This window comes from Dermacentor albipictus, chromosome 1 (genome assembly GCF_038994185.2).
Source record: "Dermacentor albipictus isolate Rhodes 1998 colony chromosome 1, USDA_Dalb.pri_finalv2, whole genome shotgun sequence".
In the NCBI taxonomy this organism is placed as follows: Eukaryota; Metazoa; Arthropoda; class Arachnida; order Ixodida; family Ixodidae; genus Dermacentor; species Dermacentor albipictus.
The window spans coordinates 195,050,416-195,068,426 of NC_091821.1; the positions used below are offsets into that span (position 1 = coordinate 195,050,416).

General features: G+C 46.9%; 1 long non-coding RNA gene across 1 annotated transcript in view; it reads left to right on the forward strand.

Annotated features, from left to right (window-relative positions):
• Window positions 1-17,634, forward strand: part of LOC135897964 (uncharacterized) — a 139,573-nt gene extending 121,939 nt beyond the window's left edge. The window contains exons 3-4 of the long non-coding RNA XR_010563214.1: window positions 11,432-11,519; window positions 17,367-17,634. This is a non-coding gene — a long non-coding RNA (uncharacterized lncRNA). The remainder of the gene's footprint in view (window positions 1-11,431; window positions 11,520-17,366) is intronic.
• The last annotated feature ends 377 nt before the right edge of the window (window positions 17,635-18,011 follow it).

An 18,011-nucleotide genomic window follows, 5' to 3' on the forward strand; every position in this document is an offset into this window, starting at 1 on the left:
TTAACACTCATTGGACTCGCCGACATTTTCCATGCACAGTTTGGCTCTCCATCTATGCCGACGACATCTGTATTCGGACATCGGGTGTCACACGACTTCAGCTTCGCGCGCCGCTTCAGAAGGCAGGCACTTTAACATCATCCTACCTTCGGGAACAAGGCCTTTAAATATCTTTTGAGAAGCTTGCAGCAGTGGCATTTACCAGGACACTGATGTCTTTATAAGTGATATCCATCGACGGACAGGTGACCTCGTACAGCAGAAGTCACAGATTTTGGGGGGGTGGTTATTCTCCTGGACCCCTCATGTGAATTATGTGAAAAAACGACGGACAGGAATTTTCCATCTGTTTAGGTTCCTAGCAGGAAAGACCTGGGAAGTGTCAACACACTCTATGCTATAACTGTACAGGGTCCTCTATGTTGGACTCAAGCAACCTAGTTTACTCCTCTTGTACGAGAAATACAGTGACTTTGACTGCACTCACGTCTACACTGGTGGTTGCACTAGATAAACCATTTCTGGTGGCGCTGTAATTTAACCAGTAAGGTGAATAACCCGACGGTTCAAGACTTCCCATATCACTGTCTCTCGCGGCTCTACGCGGTGCGCTTCATGTGATCAGCACAGAGAGTCTTGAAAAATGGGCAGCCTTCTGCGATTCAAAGCCGGTCTTACGATGTATACAGTCATTTCTCCGACATGGAACTCACGATCAACTGACGTGCGAAGTTGTGGAAATCATCCGTCACTTGAGAGGAAAAGGTCGTGATACGACTTTTCGATGGATACCAGGCCATTGCGGTATCATTGCAAATCATGATGCACATAAGGCAGCTCGCACGTCAAACAAAAAGAAGACCGCTGCGTCCCCATTCCTCACTCAAGGACAGATGCTGCGAGGCAGCTTTGCGTTCTATCACGCAAACTATCGTTACCTGAGTGGAACACCGCACATACAAGGTGCACCAGACTGCACAGACTCAACCCTTCGTCGCCACTCAGACCTCCCGCCGGACTGCACCGACGCGAAGCCTCTCTTCTGTGTCGGTTGTGATTGGCAGTTGACTTCAGGAAAGCTTATTCAGCCGTCATTGAAATGGCTGACAGTCCTGCATGTGATCTCTGCGTCAGCGAGGAGAACATTGACCACCTATTGTGCCACTGCCCTCAGTTTTAAGCACAAAGACAATCTATGTCCAAGTCATTCAGGAAACTAGATGATCGTCATCTGAGTGAACAGACAATACTAGAACACCGTCCCCACCGATCATCGGCTGAGAAGGTACTAAAATAACTTCTGTGCCTTGTGAGAACCTCTGGCTTGTACGAGCATCTTTGATTCTGTAGTGCTGTTCGATCTATCTACCCCCATCTCTCTTTTTCTCTCCCTTCTTTCCATCCTCCCTCTCCCTTTCCACTACGCAGGGTAGCCAACCGGGCTCTTGACTGGTTAACCTCCCTGCCTTTCTTTTATCTCTTTCTCCCAACCTCCTCAATTTCTTCTTTTATTTTCGTGCCTTTGCTTTTTCTCTCCGCTGTTCTTTCCGTCTGTCGTTTCCCGTAACCCTTCCGCCCTGTGCAGGGTAGCTAACCAGAATCTCTTCCGGTTAACCTCCTTGCCTTTCAAGCCGCGTTTATCTCTCTACCTTATTAAGCAATGCCCGTAACTGAAGATTGGCTCAGTGATCGTCTCCTTATAGCGTAGACGGGAGTCGTGAGTGGGTAACACCATCCAGCGATGTACCCGAACCCCGTTTATGGACTACAAAGCGCCAGTAACGTCGACGTTAGGTCATCCATAGGCAAGGTATGCAACCATAGAAGCGACATCGGCTTATTAGGCTAGCTTCTTGGAATTCTGCGGTTTCTCCATTCGCTATTGGCCTTTACTCTGTAAAACTAGGAACCTGTAGAGCTACTGTGTAAATATGTCTTGGTTTCGTCGTAGTGTTCGCTCCCACTTAATTTTCGTGAAATTTTTAAGTCGCGCAATTTGAGAAAATTCGTGGATTTGGAAATAAGTGGTTTTATAGTAGGTAAAACTTCTTCGTGTAGTTCAGAATTCATTTGCACAGAAGACACGAAACGCGCTGAGTTGCGTTTTGAGTACCTTTAACTGTAGCTCAGAGTACAAATTGACGATGTTCAAGCTGTCTGCTGTAATTCACATCACGGGAACATGACATTACCAGTGTACCGTATTTCCTACAGTATCGACCCGGCGGAATAAGGTAAAGTCTATTTCTGCACTGAACTACGCCGTCCAGTGACAAAATTCGAAAGGCCTGATAAGCCTCAATGTCATGCAGTTTTCGTCAGGGCGTTATTGACGCAGCGCTGCAAGCACCCGTTTTCCATAATGAAGGGAGCTTAGATAACGTTAATGTACCATTATGAGCATTGCTCTAACGTTAGCGATAACAAAGCATCATTAACGTAGCGGCTAGAAGTTCAGGAATAATTATGCAGTGGTTGGAGATTCCCGTCGTTTAATCTGTTCCAGCGAAATACACCTCAATGATGTTATACTAATGATCAAAATCACCCAAGAAAAGAATCATGCACAATAGAAGGAATAGCTACTGGCGTCCCCCAAGCTACATGCATGTCCAGGAATATAGTTCTGTTAAGAACCGTTCTGGATTATCTAAATCGTGTGTTACTGGAAACTTCACGTTGATGTCGCGGAAGACAGACAATTATTTAGTATGGCGTGTACACCTTGTGCTTGCATGATAACGCTAAGTTTGCGGAGGTTGTGAACGATTAAGCACTTACTTCTTTGTGCCTTGATTCTCTAACCTTTTTTGTGTGATTTTGATTTGCCCTTTATTTAGGCCGCTCGATATTCCTAGCTGAAAGGCTGAGAAATACTCGCATCACGTAGCGATGAAGCTCGGCCGGAAAAACAAAACTACTGCCGTTAAACAAATGCAATGTTTGCCAGTTTCCTTATGGATAATGGGGAATTTTCCATGTGGTTACTTGGCGGGCGGTGCATGATGTTGCTCTAAAAATCAGCCTTTTTCGACGCACCTGAAACTTATGAGGCCGCTGTAGCTCAGTAAGTAAGAGCTGGTTGTTAACCTTTAACGCATAGTATCGCAGTTGTATTTAGTCTCACCACAAATTTTTTAATTGATTGGCAGATGACTCGGAAACATCGAACTGGATCAGGGGAGGAATTCACTCAGCGAACAAACTTTGGCTCTAAAAATATCTTACGAAAAAATAGTATTCACAAAGCTAAAACTGTTCGTAAAATCAGCAAGCTTGTGATGCGCGCCGCTGCTAAAACGAGCGCTGCAGTCGAAAAAATGCGTATATGAAGGGTAAGACAGGTGCGAATTAAAGTGTTTCCGCCAATAGGTAAGCGTAAGTCGATTCACAAAACCTAAACAGCCGACGCAGATTACGTCATAAAACGAAATGTCTACGATATGGGTGTAGCAGTCTCAGCAACATAACTATGTCCATCTGCGCCGCTCGAGCTGAGGCGGGTAAGCGGTGGAACGCGCTGTTGCGGCTGATTGGCCAGAGGCCACAGCCGATAGTCGAGGATGGCGCGTCCTTATATCTTTGTGGCACACTCTGATTTGCCACCTCAAAATACACTGAGCTATTCAGCGCATAATTATATTGTACTGTACGTGCACCATCATATCCCACTACTTCACCTAATTTGGACACCTGGGCATGCAATGAGCCCGTTCCCTGGCAATGAGCGCGTTCATGCGACAGTACAACGTTCCCTCCGCCACACGTGAAACTAAACAGTGTAGATGCAGCCGCTTGGCGCCAGCTCCAAACTAATACGTTTCCTAGTTTGGTTCTCCGCCACACTTTTTACCCTACCAAGTACCCCGACAAATGTTCTTTCTCTGGAGAACACCCAGACCTCTACCATTATACGTCGGAATGCTCCAAACCACTTGGCCTTCCTAGAATACCCAACGCCTCCCCACCCCAGTGGGAAGCCTCTCTTTCCAGCGCAGCATTGGACGACCAGCGGTACCTGATTGACCGGGCCAGCCGGATAGCAGCAGCAAATGGGGCCCCGGACTGAGGACTCTACACACTGGGACTCCATTACAAAAGAAGAAATAAAGTTTATTACTACTACTACTGCTAGTGAGCATGCGCTGCAGTGCAACGCAGCAACATTAATGCTGTGCGGCGAATATCTTCCTAATGCCTGATCGGCTGTGTTTCTGTGTACGCGCAATAGCCTTAATTTTCATACTCATCATTATACTCTATTGGGTGTTAGCAAATAAGAGTGTAGTGTCCGTCCCTGACAGCCGTCAAGTTTGTCATTGATGTGTTTTGAGCATTTCTATTGCTTTTTTTTTTACTAGCTTGAGCTCATTGCCTGCTGCAGATGAATATTTCTTCCAACGCGTTGAGGCTACAATTCTGCATGCGAGATGAAACAAGGAAAAAACGCCTAAACGTTGCTAATTATCGAAAATTGTTGCTCTTGCACAATTCGCTGTCGTCTTCCGTGCTCTAAGCCTCAGCCTTTTATTATATATCTATATAGCTCATAGTTTCAGTTCAGCACTATGTCGAAACGACGTAGTGCCTGTGCCCTCGGTTTTGCTCCTTCTGTGGTCCACGGTGTGAACCAACGTATGCTTACGACGGATGGCAATACTGTCTATTATATGTAGCCAGACGTCAATACAATGACGTAAAAGAAAGATACGAAAATTATGTGGACTGGTTGGACAAGGGTGATGCTGTGATATAACACCCACTCCCCCCCCACACACACACGCACGCACGTAGAGTTATATGTACATAACCATAGTGGTAAAAATGGTGCACAGCATAACGCTCATAAAGACGCCACTAAGTTTTTGTTTTGCATGCACAAAGCCAGTAATAGGCAACAGACCGTATGAAGACCAGACGACAAAGTGCTGATATGTGCTGTGTTGCTCTGCATAACGTATTTAAATGTTCGTTTTCTGATGATCAGTCTTTTTCATCACCCGTATTTAATAGCCCCTTCTTTCCCACGATGGATCCCATAATCATTGATTGGGTTGGAATGACAAAATTCATAGAGAAGCTAAAGGTATCTACACCCGGCACTGACTAAATAACTGCTCAGTTTTTGAAATGCACTGTAACGCACTCATCTATTATTTTATCTAAACTTTTCAAGTAGTCCTTAGAATGCGGCGTGCTGCCAAACGACTAGAAGGCGGGGAAGGTGGTGCTTATTCCAAAACAAGGTAATCCTTCATGCGCTAGCAACTACAGACATATCTCCTTAACCAGCATTCCCGGAAAACTTCTCGAACACATCATTTTCTCTAATTTCGTGCTTTCCCTTTAATCTAACAACATTTTTAGTAAATATCAGCATGGTTTCCGAAAACATTTTTCATGTGAGACACAACTAGTTATGTTTACTAATGATCTGTTCTCATCTCTAGACCCAGGTTCTGCATTGATTGTTTCTTTTTAGACTTTGAAAACGTCTTTGACACAGTGTGTCATTGTCTCCTTCTTCTGAAATTAAGAAGACTTAACATTGACCCCCACTTACTTAAGTGGATTGAATGCTTCCTCGACAAACGAACTCAGTACGTATCTGCTAACAATTCCGTTTCGCCAACCTATTTCGTAACTTCTGGTGTGCCACAAGGCTCAGTCCTTGGGCCTCTTTTATTTCTTATTTACATTAACAATCTACCGGGGAAATTGGCGTCTAACATCCGTCTTTATGCTGATGACTGTGTTATTAATGGTGAAATAACTAACCCAGATGATTCCTTTTTACTTCAATCTCACCTTAACACCATTTCTTCGTGGTGTAACCAGTGGTTAATGAAATTAAATGTCAACAAATGTAAAATGATAAAATTTTCTCGCGGTAGTGCTGTTTCTACATCCTCATACAAAATTAACAACTCTATTCTGTCCTCTGTCACTTTCTATAAATATTTAGGTGTTCACATTACTAACAATCTGTCATGGCAAACTCACATTGAATACGTGACAAATTCTGCCAATCGAACACTAGCTTTTTTACGTCGCAATTTTTCTCGTACGCCCTCTTCCCTAAAACTTACATTATTTAAAAAATTTGTAAGGTCTAAACTAGAGTATGCTTCATCAATTTTGGATCCCTCTACAGTACAGCGAACATACTTGAAGCCATTCAGAGCCGCTCTACACGTTTCATTGTATGCAATTATTCCCGCAGTGCCAGTATATCCACCATCAAAACTAGCCTTCATCTGCCAGACCAATCATCAAGAAGTAAACTCGCCCGGTTATCACTCTTTCATAAAATATACTATGCTAACCCAGAATTAAAAAATGACCTTTTTATATCACCCCCTTTTATTTAATCGCGAATCGACCACAACGTCAAGATACAAGTACCAAGTGGCCGCAAAAACCTTTTCTTCGATTCATTTCTGCCCAAAGCAGCATCCGAATGGAACCACCTCCCCGCCTCGGTCACCAGCAATACGGTTCATTCATCCTTTCAGACTGCTATATCTAACACTGTATAATGATTCACCACTCCTCTCTGTAACGCCATCGGGCATTGAGAGTAATATAAATTTTAAACAAATAAAAAATGCGATAGAAGACGACAGCCATCGGTGTCTAATGATCAGCTGAAGATGCTTATTCTAAACCCCAGACTCACATCAGTACTGGGCGAAATGACGCCACTCACGTCTTTCAGTCACTTCGTGCGAGGTTCGTTCTATGGTTTCCTTCTCTCACTTAAGAAACCCTTCAAAGGCGTTTGTGAATTCATTGCAATAATTTTCTTCCGTCTGGCGACGATCTTACGGTGCTCCGCGCCTGCTGCGCAGTAGTCCGGTCAACATGACGGTATGAAAAAGCCGGTCAGAGTGGCCTTGTATCGCGAAGTGAACGATGGGAAGCGTGCACGACGCTAAGTGCGTTCACTAAAACGTGTCGTATCAGTAAGATGTGCATTTGCGTTGCGCGCATCAGGTTGTTTTTTGTGCTCTCCCGGTGGCGCACAGTTAGATCACTTAATTCAGTACGTTTGGACGAATCTACAATATTTGTTTGTATTTAGTGATGTAAGTACATAACGTATGGATTGTACTGAAGGACTCAGTGAACTGCACATCAACGCCGTTGTGCTTGCAGCATGCGGCTGACAACTCAATAATTATTTCATTTATGTGTAACTTCCATATTCCGGAGAAATCGTCAATACCACCTGCCCTCTTTGATGCATCTCTGTATGCCAACTGGACTCCGCCGAAGAGAGGCGACTCTGCTTTATCGCTTATGGCTAGGGGTGGCCTTCACGAAATCTTACTCGTTTCGCATTGGAATGGCCAACAACGCTCTCTGCAATGCCTGTCTTTGCGAGAAGACGCTGGAACACATTCTGTGCGACTGTCCTGAATATAATGTTCAGAGACAGTCCCTGGCGTCCGTTCTAGCGCACCTTGACAATAGACCATTGTCAGTTGCAACTATTTTCACATATCACCGACAAAAGACATCGCAGCTGAAGGCGACGAAGGGACTACTTCGGTTTATGAAGGAGACGGGCTTGGACAAGTGGCTGTGACAGTGATATCACGTACCGCGCAAGAGTGACAGAGTGTAACTAACGATGTGTGTGCCGTGTTATGTGCTCCCTATCTCTTGTCCCCATCTTTCATCCCCCCATCCCGCTTTCATGTGTAGGGTAGCAAACCGGTTAAGCTAAACTGGTTAACCTCCCTGCCTTCCTTCTCCACTTTTTCCTTCCTTCCTTCCTTGTGCGGCTTTCTTCTTCCTTTTTCTCTCCTCCTTTTCCTCTTCGAAGTTGTACAGAATATCCCATCATTTTGCATGCTCCTTTTATCTACAGAAACATGAACTTTCGATACAGTGTTTTGTTCTTGAGGCCGCATCCATAGCTCAAGTAAAAATCATGAACTTGAAACTCAGCCATAGAAGGAACGATGATCACTCATTACCAAGGTCCTCATGTAGCAGGTGTACAAGAAAATGCGTTTCTGCATCGGTTCTTGCAGCTGGAAGTCATTAGACAAAACATAAATTACTGCTTTAAATGGATGTTCCCTTGAAAAGAAGTTGACGCTAATTTGTAAATCAGTTTTCTTGGGGAAACCTCTCTGCTTGGTCTGCCTTGCCTGGTCTGCAAGTGCATCATCAACAGGGTAATGAACACATTGCATTATTACTTTCAGTGTTCCTCAAAGTAGGCATACTATGCCCTTACGGCTGGTGAAACTGCATATCGAAAGGGCGACAATGCATGCTCCCGCCGTTAGCCTTCACAGCAGTGCAGTCTCTTCGTTCTTGCGCTGTAGGCACTGATGATTGCATGAGAAAACCACTCCTGAAAAAAAAAAAAACGGCACCAGGGGTATTACCGTGCTTTCTTTTTATGTCACTCCATGGAGCCTGCTATAGTGCCAGTGAAGTGACGCCTACACATAGAGAACTGGTCAGTGCAGGCGCGCGTTCGCTACAACCTACCGTGAATCTAACGAAATGCTACTGGTGTATAGCGCTGCCTGTTGTCGCTGAGCGCGTGCACTGGCCATGTGTGCCTGCTTCGGTATAGGCCCGGTCGTCGTTAACCGTGGCGTTACTCTGAACGGAGCTCTCGGTAAACACCGAAGAGGTAGGTTGACCTGGCAACAAAAAGCGGAAAAGAAGAAAACAATCGAAGGCGAGCAGCTTGGGAACGACATTTGAGATCCGTGACCCGATAAATTCGTCCAGCTCGGTGAGGCTTCGGTCAGCTCCTCTCGTTTTTGCTTTCTCTTTGGGCGCGTGTGTTTAAGAGAAGTCATTGCTTCTTCGTCGGTGATTAGAAGAAGGGAGGCAATCAGAGAGCGCGACAAGAGAGCGGGTGGAGGGGGAGGGTGCGACCGTTAAGAGGGCCGCCTGGCACCGACGGCGGCCGACTATCATTCGGCTCGAGCCGCCATTTGCTTTCTCGCCATTTTCTTGGTTCGCTTAGGCTCTCGCTCGTTTCCAGGGTTCCACGACATTAGCGGATGGTGGCATGCCCGCGCCTGTTGTTCGGGGGAGTAGCGCCTTAACGACGCTTTCGCCGACCGGTGTCGTTTTCGGCCGGCCCGCAGCGGGAGGAGCTGCTCGGGACGCCGCCATCTGCAGCCGGCCGCGAGCGCGGAGGCGGCGTTCGCGCGTGGGTCTCGCACTGGCCTGCGTGGGAGAAGCCGGACAGAGGCGCGCTTCCCTCCTTTACGTGAGCAGGCCATTCAGGGGGTTTGTTTCGCGCGACCAGAGCGGCGGACGAGAGCAGATCCGCACTGGCAGATGATTAGAAGGGGCGCTCGCGTTGGTTACCGGCCTCGCGACGCCATCATCAGCGCTTCTTGATGGTGGCCGGACTTGAGAGTCATTAGCGGTGCGCGTCGTCATCGCCGCGCGGCTGCCAACCTTGACCCCCATCGCAGACGCTCGGGGAATGTGGAGAGCACGCCACGGGAGTGGGGGGAGACCTGTCTCGCGCGGCACCAGCGCTCCAGACGGATGGACAGCCGCCCCGGGCTTAATTACTGCCGATGGGATCGTATGCGTAATTAAGGGGTGAACGCTGGCGCCAAGTGCACTCCTGCCGTCAGGTGAGCAGAAGACGACCAGAGAGGTTCCCCGCATGGAAGGAGAAAGCAACACGCTCAGAAGAGGTGGCCTGCCTGCAATTACAGATCGTTGCGCCGGCCGGAAGGCGCGCGCCTTTGTTTGCTTGCAGCACAGCTGTCGTAGTGATTGCTGCGTAGGATGCGTTTCCCAGGAACGCTGTGGAGACAGGCACCACTCACGCCGCGCGGTGATCAACTCGGCGCCGCGCTACCAGTCACGAACACTGTCTTGTGCACATGCGAGCGCGACAGCCCGTAAATGCCTGTCGCCAGTGCGCGTTCCGCTCCCACTTTCTCTGCGACGTCGCGGGGAAACTGGACTGCTTCAGAACGGTGAAAAGTCGCCCCTGTCCGTGACGTCAGAATCGCCTTTAAAGTTTTCCTTAGCGTGTAACTGATTCACACAAAGTAATCAACAGTGGCCGAACATGAGAAGCCTCAGTTTGGAGCCATCGCTTCGACAAGCTGACTTATCTATGTCAGGGCAATTGCTATGATTCATGCAAAAGCACTCAATGCATAGGTTGCGTTCTCCCGCTTTAAGAGATTGAGTCAGCCGTCTCACAGTAGGACTAGCTTGCCCACACCATCATCCGTCGCTTCACCTGATGAGAATGTTGAAGCTGAGAGCAGAAGCCTGGTTTAAAACGAAGAGAAACAAGCTTGTTTAACATATTAGAAAGTTTTTTTAAAAATATGAGACCAAAGTTCGGGAACTATATTGGTCGGGCGCACAGAAAAACGCAAAACGAATACAACAGAACACAAGCGGGGCGTGGGGATTTGGCTCGGCCAAAGCCGCTTGAGGATGCCATTTTTAAAACTTCCTATATATACAAGATTGTACAATCATGCTGAAGAATGCCAAGATTTTCTTTAAATACTCGCCTTCTGAGTGACCCTATACTGCGAAACCCAGAAACGTGATACAAAGCCGGTCAGAGGGCAGTAAGTCAGAGCAGTGGAAGTCGCGGGTAGGGCTGCTCGCGATTAATCAGCCTTTCCAGGCTCATTTTTTCTGGTGGAGAATCCAAGAAACTATTGTGGAATCTGTGAGAGTAGCCTTGTCACCGTTGTCTCACCGCTGGGCTCTCTGCGCCGGGCTCTGCAAGCTAATTTGCACTCACTTGTGGCAGATAGCATGATTGCATTCCTTGATCTGGAATATTCAAAGAGCCGGACATTACGTCCACGAGAAATCAAAATACGTACTCAACTAATTGACGAAAATTCCCTAATTAACTTCTTAATCAATTAATTTACAGCACAAGTTACAATTTACGAATTGTAGCCGATTAATTTGCAAGACATATCCAGTAGGAGTAAATTTTGAGTATGGCACGGGTTCCGATATACGCACCTTCAAACTAGCGGTAAAAAGGCCCTCTTCCACTTACTTTTTTTAGCAAAGCATTATTTCATGCATTGAAGCACAAAAGCAACTGGAACGCCCACGTATTTTGTCGTACATTTTAGCAATGAATATCTCGAAACTGGTGTCATCCTGAAAATATATTCTAAGTGGAAACGCGTGATCACTGGATATGAAGATGACGGTGGCAGAAGCCCTTTAATGGAACGCTGTTCTTGATACCACCTTGAAATACAAGGGACTTAATTAACAATCTCACGCGAAACCCAGCTAATATTGGAGAAAACGGAGGAGCAACGATGAAACAAACGATTTGGTACATTGCAATAAATTGGTTTTTCACGCTGCGGCGCCGTTGTAACGTGCTGTGTTTATCGTTTTTTTAATCTTTTATTTTTATGGGATTTTTCAGCAATCCACACTCATTGCACCAAGGACGAGCCCAGGGACGTGCCCGGTCGGCTACCGTACGCTTGGGCAGGGGGAAGGGAGAAGAATAGGTAATTAGGCAAGGTAAAAAGAATAAAGAGGTAGTCATTGTGAACGCATTCGCAGAGGAATGTTTGCAAGGTGTCATAAGTGCTCTTACAGCCCAGCCGCCTTCAGTGAGTGCAATAGGGTTGTTGCGGCCTTGCACATGTAAGAATGCTTGGGCCAAGGTTCCAGGTTCTTTTCCTCCGAAAGCGGTCTATCATCCGAGCGGCTGAGCCTAGCTGGAAGCACATCGTTGAGTGTCGAAGGATGGGTAGTAGCACACAAGGTGCTCTATTGTCTCGTCGCACCCGCAAAAATTTCACGCCGCACTATTGGCCATTGCTATTAGGAGCGAATAGGCATTCGTAAATGCGACGCCCAACCACATGCGACAAACAGTGTAAGACCTACTGTGCACAATATTGCATCAGCTATCACATCACTGCTTCGCGTTATAGGCGAAACTTCATGGTATTGTACCAGACTTGTTGTTTCTCTTCCCCTTGATATTTTGGCAAGAAGAAAATCGCCCCGTTTTCAAAATATAAAGCAAGCCCTACAAATGATACCTCTTCACTGCCTATAATTGGGCCCACCAAAGTGACTGGACGGATGTTTACACGCCACATGAGTGTAACATTACAGGTAATGCACTCTGTTCACGTGTAGGTTTGCTGCAAACGTGTTAGCTCTTGCGATCTGTATATGTATAGAAAGAAAGGCAAGATAAACTAACGCTTGAGCAAAGACGAAAGGGTTGTCTTTATATTCGAGCCGCCTGCTCGTATCGTTTCGTCTTTTTGGAAAACAGATAAAGTAGATAGGGATCGGGCAACCCCTTGTTTGATAATATCGGCAGCACTAAGAGCAGCTAAAGCACTCGAAAACGTACGTAACACGCTCTGCACCAAAGGAAAATGCAAAACGCAGGTGCAATAGACACGACATAAAATCCGCTGCGTTCGTCCCAAAAGAAGGCTAAAGGAGAAAGAATTGGCTGAAAAACCTACAAATAAAGGGAGCATTCGGAGCAAGGGGAAAATGCGTCCGTACCCATGGCAACTGGAGGGGCTTCGGAAGCGCACCTCATCGAGCGCTCCTACGCTCCCATTAGAGGGATTTCAAACGGGCAATGATATATGCCCAATTTTACCGCTTTTGTGCGACTGAGAAGCGTGCCGCCGTTGGGTCAGACTGAAAGCGCGTGGGGCGCCGCTCTAGCATGCGCGCTCCTCTGCCATCGCTTGACGCTTGGCAGCGAAAGGAAGGTCTGAACTCTCCGACTCTGCCTAACGAAGGGGAGTTGGGGTGGGGAGTGATGTGAGATGATACTTGATGAGTGGACAGCAGTGAGCCGGTGCCAGTGGCCGAGTTTCTCGTTTACAGGTGCAAATGCACGTGTTGTCTTCATCAGATACAGTGAGCCAAACAGACTTGGAAAATGCGAAATACGCGCGCTAACACGAGCTTCAGTATTAACGGTGGCGCGAACTAATGCTAATCACGCGCTACGGTACTGTGGTCGCTCTGTCTTAGCGCATGCTGCGTGCTGTCGTGACCTGATTCGCAAGCCTTTCATGAAGTCGCATGAGAACGAGAAATATGGCCCACAGGAACTCTTAGGGTTAAGGTACGCAAACCAGTGTTGATGCTCAAACGATCCCTCTATACAAGATCAGTCAGGCAGCTTGAATTTACTTTACAAATTATGTGGGAAACGCTCATAAATACTGCGTTTCTTTTATGTGTGCAATATGCTATTGTGCACGAAACACGCTCAAATAAAAGTAAAATATATAAGTACAAGACTCACTCAACGAACTTGGCTCATAAGAAATCCTGAACGACGCCAGCTTCCATTTCCTTTGCACTCTTGGTGGGGCTGTCAGTGTGCTGACAGCCCCACCTTATAAGCACGTAACTTTTGTTAGTTTTAAAGCTTTGCCAACTCAAATGCTCACAATTGTACGAAGGCTGCTGTTTGAAATGTTGAATATGTCATGTGCTTACCAATAAAATAATATCTTTGGGCAAAGGACAAATTTACAGCTGAGCATGTACGGCTACAAAAACTGCTAGTTGCCATATTTTTATCTTTACAAATGATGCAACCTCCTCGCGTCATATCTGTCCCTTTTATTCTCGTATTGCTCGAGCCATGGTTCAATAACCAGCCGGCGAAGATTGTCAGTAATAACTCTCAGCCGTACGCACAAGGTTAAGGTAACGGGTTTAAACGACTTAACGCGCAAAGTCGCCGTAAAGCACGAGCGTCTTTCGCGTGGATCACACCGTTAAGTGCAGAAAAGGCCATTTAAGAAATGATACAACACGCGGCCTCGCGCTCGCCATGGCGCGGTGGCCGCCGAGAATAATGCGTTCACTCGGCGGCCGCAGCGCGCACGAGTGGAACACCGCGCCTCCACCTCCCCACGACAGGCGCACACCCAGGATAAAACAAATAGCGCCCGAGAGGAACCTAGGCTGGGCCCTCGTCAGTCGCCGAGCGAACGCAGCCTCGCCGGCTGGGCCAGTTAAGTGGGACCGATACATTCGGCTGCAGGCGCGCCCCACGCAGAGTGGTGTTTCATCGCCCGAATAAAAGAGCAGCGCCTGGGATCATCCGTCCTGGAGGCGATGCACCGCACGCGGAGAGCGCGCTCGCTTGCGTCTCGCACGAGAGGCATCGAGGGCGCAGCAACTCCGCGCGCAGATAAGGGGCCCGACGGTAAAGAACGAGCTGTCGTTTGTTTCCGCTTTTATGGGGCGAATCGCGCGCCGAGATTTTTTCTCGCGAAAAAGCGCACGTTCCGCGAGGGAGGCGCGCGTGTAACGTACCGCTTTCGGCGCGTCCGGTTTTAATCTGGAGCAGAGACGCCCACGACCCGAAGCAGCGACGCGCGAGCTCCAGCCGCGTTCCGGTTTCTCCGCGCCATTGTCGAGGTGCGTCGCCGACAGACGCAGCCGCGCCTCGTCGTCACAGTACGTCACGTCAGGAGCGAGCCGAGACGATTGCGAGCCGCTGAACCGACTTCGCGACAAAATGTTGCGTGGCCGGTGAATGCGATGGCGTCTGCGAAGTGGGGACGCGTTCGATGTCGCCAGATAACGGTCAACAACACCTCTGCTACGTGCCTGCTACAGGTTCACGGTGTGGACTGTTTAGATGCTGCTTTATATTAGCTCCATGTGCCGGTTCGGAGGTAGAGCTTGCAACGTGTTCATTCTGGAAGACTGCCTATATTGTCCCAAGTCTTTGTTATTAGCAAAGGTTGAACAGGCAAATTTGCAGAGGATAGCGTAATATGCTTTCCAAAGTTTCGAGTGATCCCTCGGTGGATGCTGAAGCGAGATTACTGAAAGCAAACTTTGTCGTCATTGTGAAATGAAAGTTAGATAGGTATTTGTGTTTAGCGGTATTGTGGAGGAATTAAAGTATGAATCTGCATTCTTATCATGTATACTCGACATAAATTTGAATATGAAAGACTGAAGTAATACCTCAAGAGCACGGCGCTCGACCATAGTGACCACAGAAGTCACTCCTACCTTGAAAGCACCGTTAGCATTGCTTTCATAAAATTAAAAATTAATTTATAGGGTTTTACGTGCCAAAACCACTTTCTGATTATGAGGCACGCCATAGTGGAGGACTCCGGAAATTTCGACCACCTGGGGTTCTTTAACGTGCACCTAAATCTAAGTACACGGGTGTTTTCGCATTTCACCCCCATCGAAATTCGAAAATATAATATAGTGAGGAATACACTTTAGGGGACTATACGAAGCAAGAATGCTCCCGCAGACATTTTTGAAGCCATCTTTGCGCTTTGGGAGACCTTAATACATTATTGAGTGAAATACAATTGTTCCCCGGTGCAGCATAATTATGGTGCATAGGAAGTGAATGCAAACTGTCGCAATTTCATTATGTCCATCACAGTGAATTTTGCTTTCGTATGGGTGCCCCAATCAATTTTGCTCTCTCAAGGTCGTCACATCTTCAGCATGCCCTCTGTTACGTCATCAGCGAAGGATACATGCTTCCTATCGCTGCACATGCCTTATAGTCGAGGTTTTTCCTTTTCTTTCTATCCTTGTGCCAATATATGTCGTCGGTTTGTTTCTTGTAAGCCGGACTTAATTCTGTGAGATCAAAAAATAATATTTCAGATGTTAGTGCGCCTTCTGATCGTCTTGACGGCTCTCTATTTATCCTTCGTGCTCTATGGCGTTGTCTGCACGACAAGTATACGGACCGCCTACAAGGGACGATGGCTATGAAAGTGTTCTCTGTCACGCCCGAGTCTAAGCAGAAGCCAACGGAAGGAACCTACAGTTCAAACACCGGCGTACCAAACAGCAAGGGAAGTCAGTAGGCACCGCAAAGGAGAATAACGCTGAAATGATGCTGGCTTTGTAAACACTGCAATACGATGTAGAAATAAGTGAATCCAAGAAACAAAATACTGGTTTCCATAGGCGTGCGTAGGATTTCTCGTTATGGGGGCCAAACTATGTTGCAGTCCCCCTCCCCCCCTCCTCTCCAACCCCTTTCCATACAATTTCATTTTTGCATGCGATCCACCCTGAGATATTTCGCTTACTGATGCTGATTGATCGGAATATAGCAGGTAGACAGCGCAATGCTCTGCTCAACAAAAGGCAAGCTCAACGAACGAAGGCGCTCATGGGACATTGAACTATGATTGTGCACTTGATTTGCGTCCCATCCCATCTTAGCAGGCCTGGGAAGGGGAGAGCATAGTCCTCTGGTCCCTCCCTGTAAGCCCGTCTATGCTTATTTGACCTCATTCATTCACTCCTTTACTATCGCACCTTAGCACGTTTTCATCAGCCGTCGTGTGCTGGTAGCATTTGTAGCGGTGTTTAGCGCACAGAGAGCGAGAAACTTGTGCTCTTGTGCCCTACCTTGTGCTCTGAAGTCACCAAAAGCCTAAGCATCTGAAGGTTGTCCCGCTAAGTCATCAACCTATGCATCTGAGTTCTCTTTTCTAAATCATGCTTTCTGTGCAGCGGCAAGATGTTGACGTGTAGACAGTATTTCGAAGAAAACAGCCCACACCGTATAGTCACACTCGTGCCACAAGCTCAGGGGCTTGTATGGCAACTAATCTTTGGCCGATGTGTTGAGCAGCCACGACAACCTACCCCATTTCTTACCGACTTCCTTCTTTGAATCTTGCGACTCTGATTTATCCTCCTTCTTTTTGCCGTCATAAACACCACCTGTGTGGCAGAGATACTCAAGATAGTGATTGTCGTCATCAGCTCATACGTTGCGGCCATACTTCACACTCTGACACAAGTCACTGAATTCATTCATACTGGTGCAGATGAGATCACGTACGCTTCCGCGCACTCTGAAGATCGAAAAGTTGAGGATCGGACGAGTAGTAGTAGTATAGTAATGTTTGGACTTGAACGAACCGCTTGGTTAGGCAGGGCGCATGTGGTGGAACCCCTACCGACCGAAAGCTAGCACGTAATATAAAGCTTCGCGTCTTCTTCTAGCATTATTAGGAGACCCAGGTTTACTTGATGTTGTGAAATATGGCAAGAGACGTTCGGATGCAGAAATTACTGGCCTAGGGCGAAACCCTCATGTTGCTACAACCCACCACCACCACCACCACGTCTACCAGTGGTATTACTTCCTGTGCTCACGAGTGCGGTTCTTTTATATGCGGTTAAAATACCATGCGGTGAAACAGTTTTACGCTGTACAATTTTCTCATTCGTCGCTATTGTTTTGTGTACGGTATCGAGAGATGCATATCTGATTGCGAAGTGCACGTCCCCGTCTTAGTGTACTTGAAGCTGCTTCTGCAGGCGTGCTCTTCTCTTTTCAGGCTGAGCGCAAATGATGGAATGCATCCCAGTTCAATGCGTTACAGCACTACACCTGCGACGCGACTCAAGCTTGGAACTGCGGCACATTCTCGGCCCGTGGCAAAGCACCACCTGCGGAAATCGCTGCTGCCGTTCTTGCGAGCCACGAGCCTTAAAGAAACTTTGAAAATACCTCTGTAGTGCATATGTGTGTGTGTGACTGTAGGTGCTGTTAAGTTTTTATCAGTGTATATATCATAATCACCACTCAGGACCTATAGTAGCATGTCAGACGAACAGCCAGGCTAAAATCTCTACAATATCATTAAAACCTCTCTCTCTCTCTCTCTCTCTCTCTCTCTCTCTCTATATATATATATATATATATATATATATATATATATATATATATATATATATATATATATATATATATATATCTATCTATCTATCTGTCTATCTATCTCTCAGTCTCTCTCATTTTCCCAACAGTCGGATTTCAGCTGCTGCTCATGCGCTATCTAATAATAGCGGTTGCACTTCACTGAGCATGTAGCATAAAACTCTGGCAACGTGAGCTTCAGCAGACAGACCATGCTATTGTGCGCTTACAGCACTTTTGCAACTAACCACTAAAGAAAATTTTTAAAATTATATTATGGGGC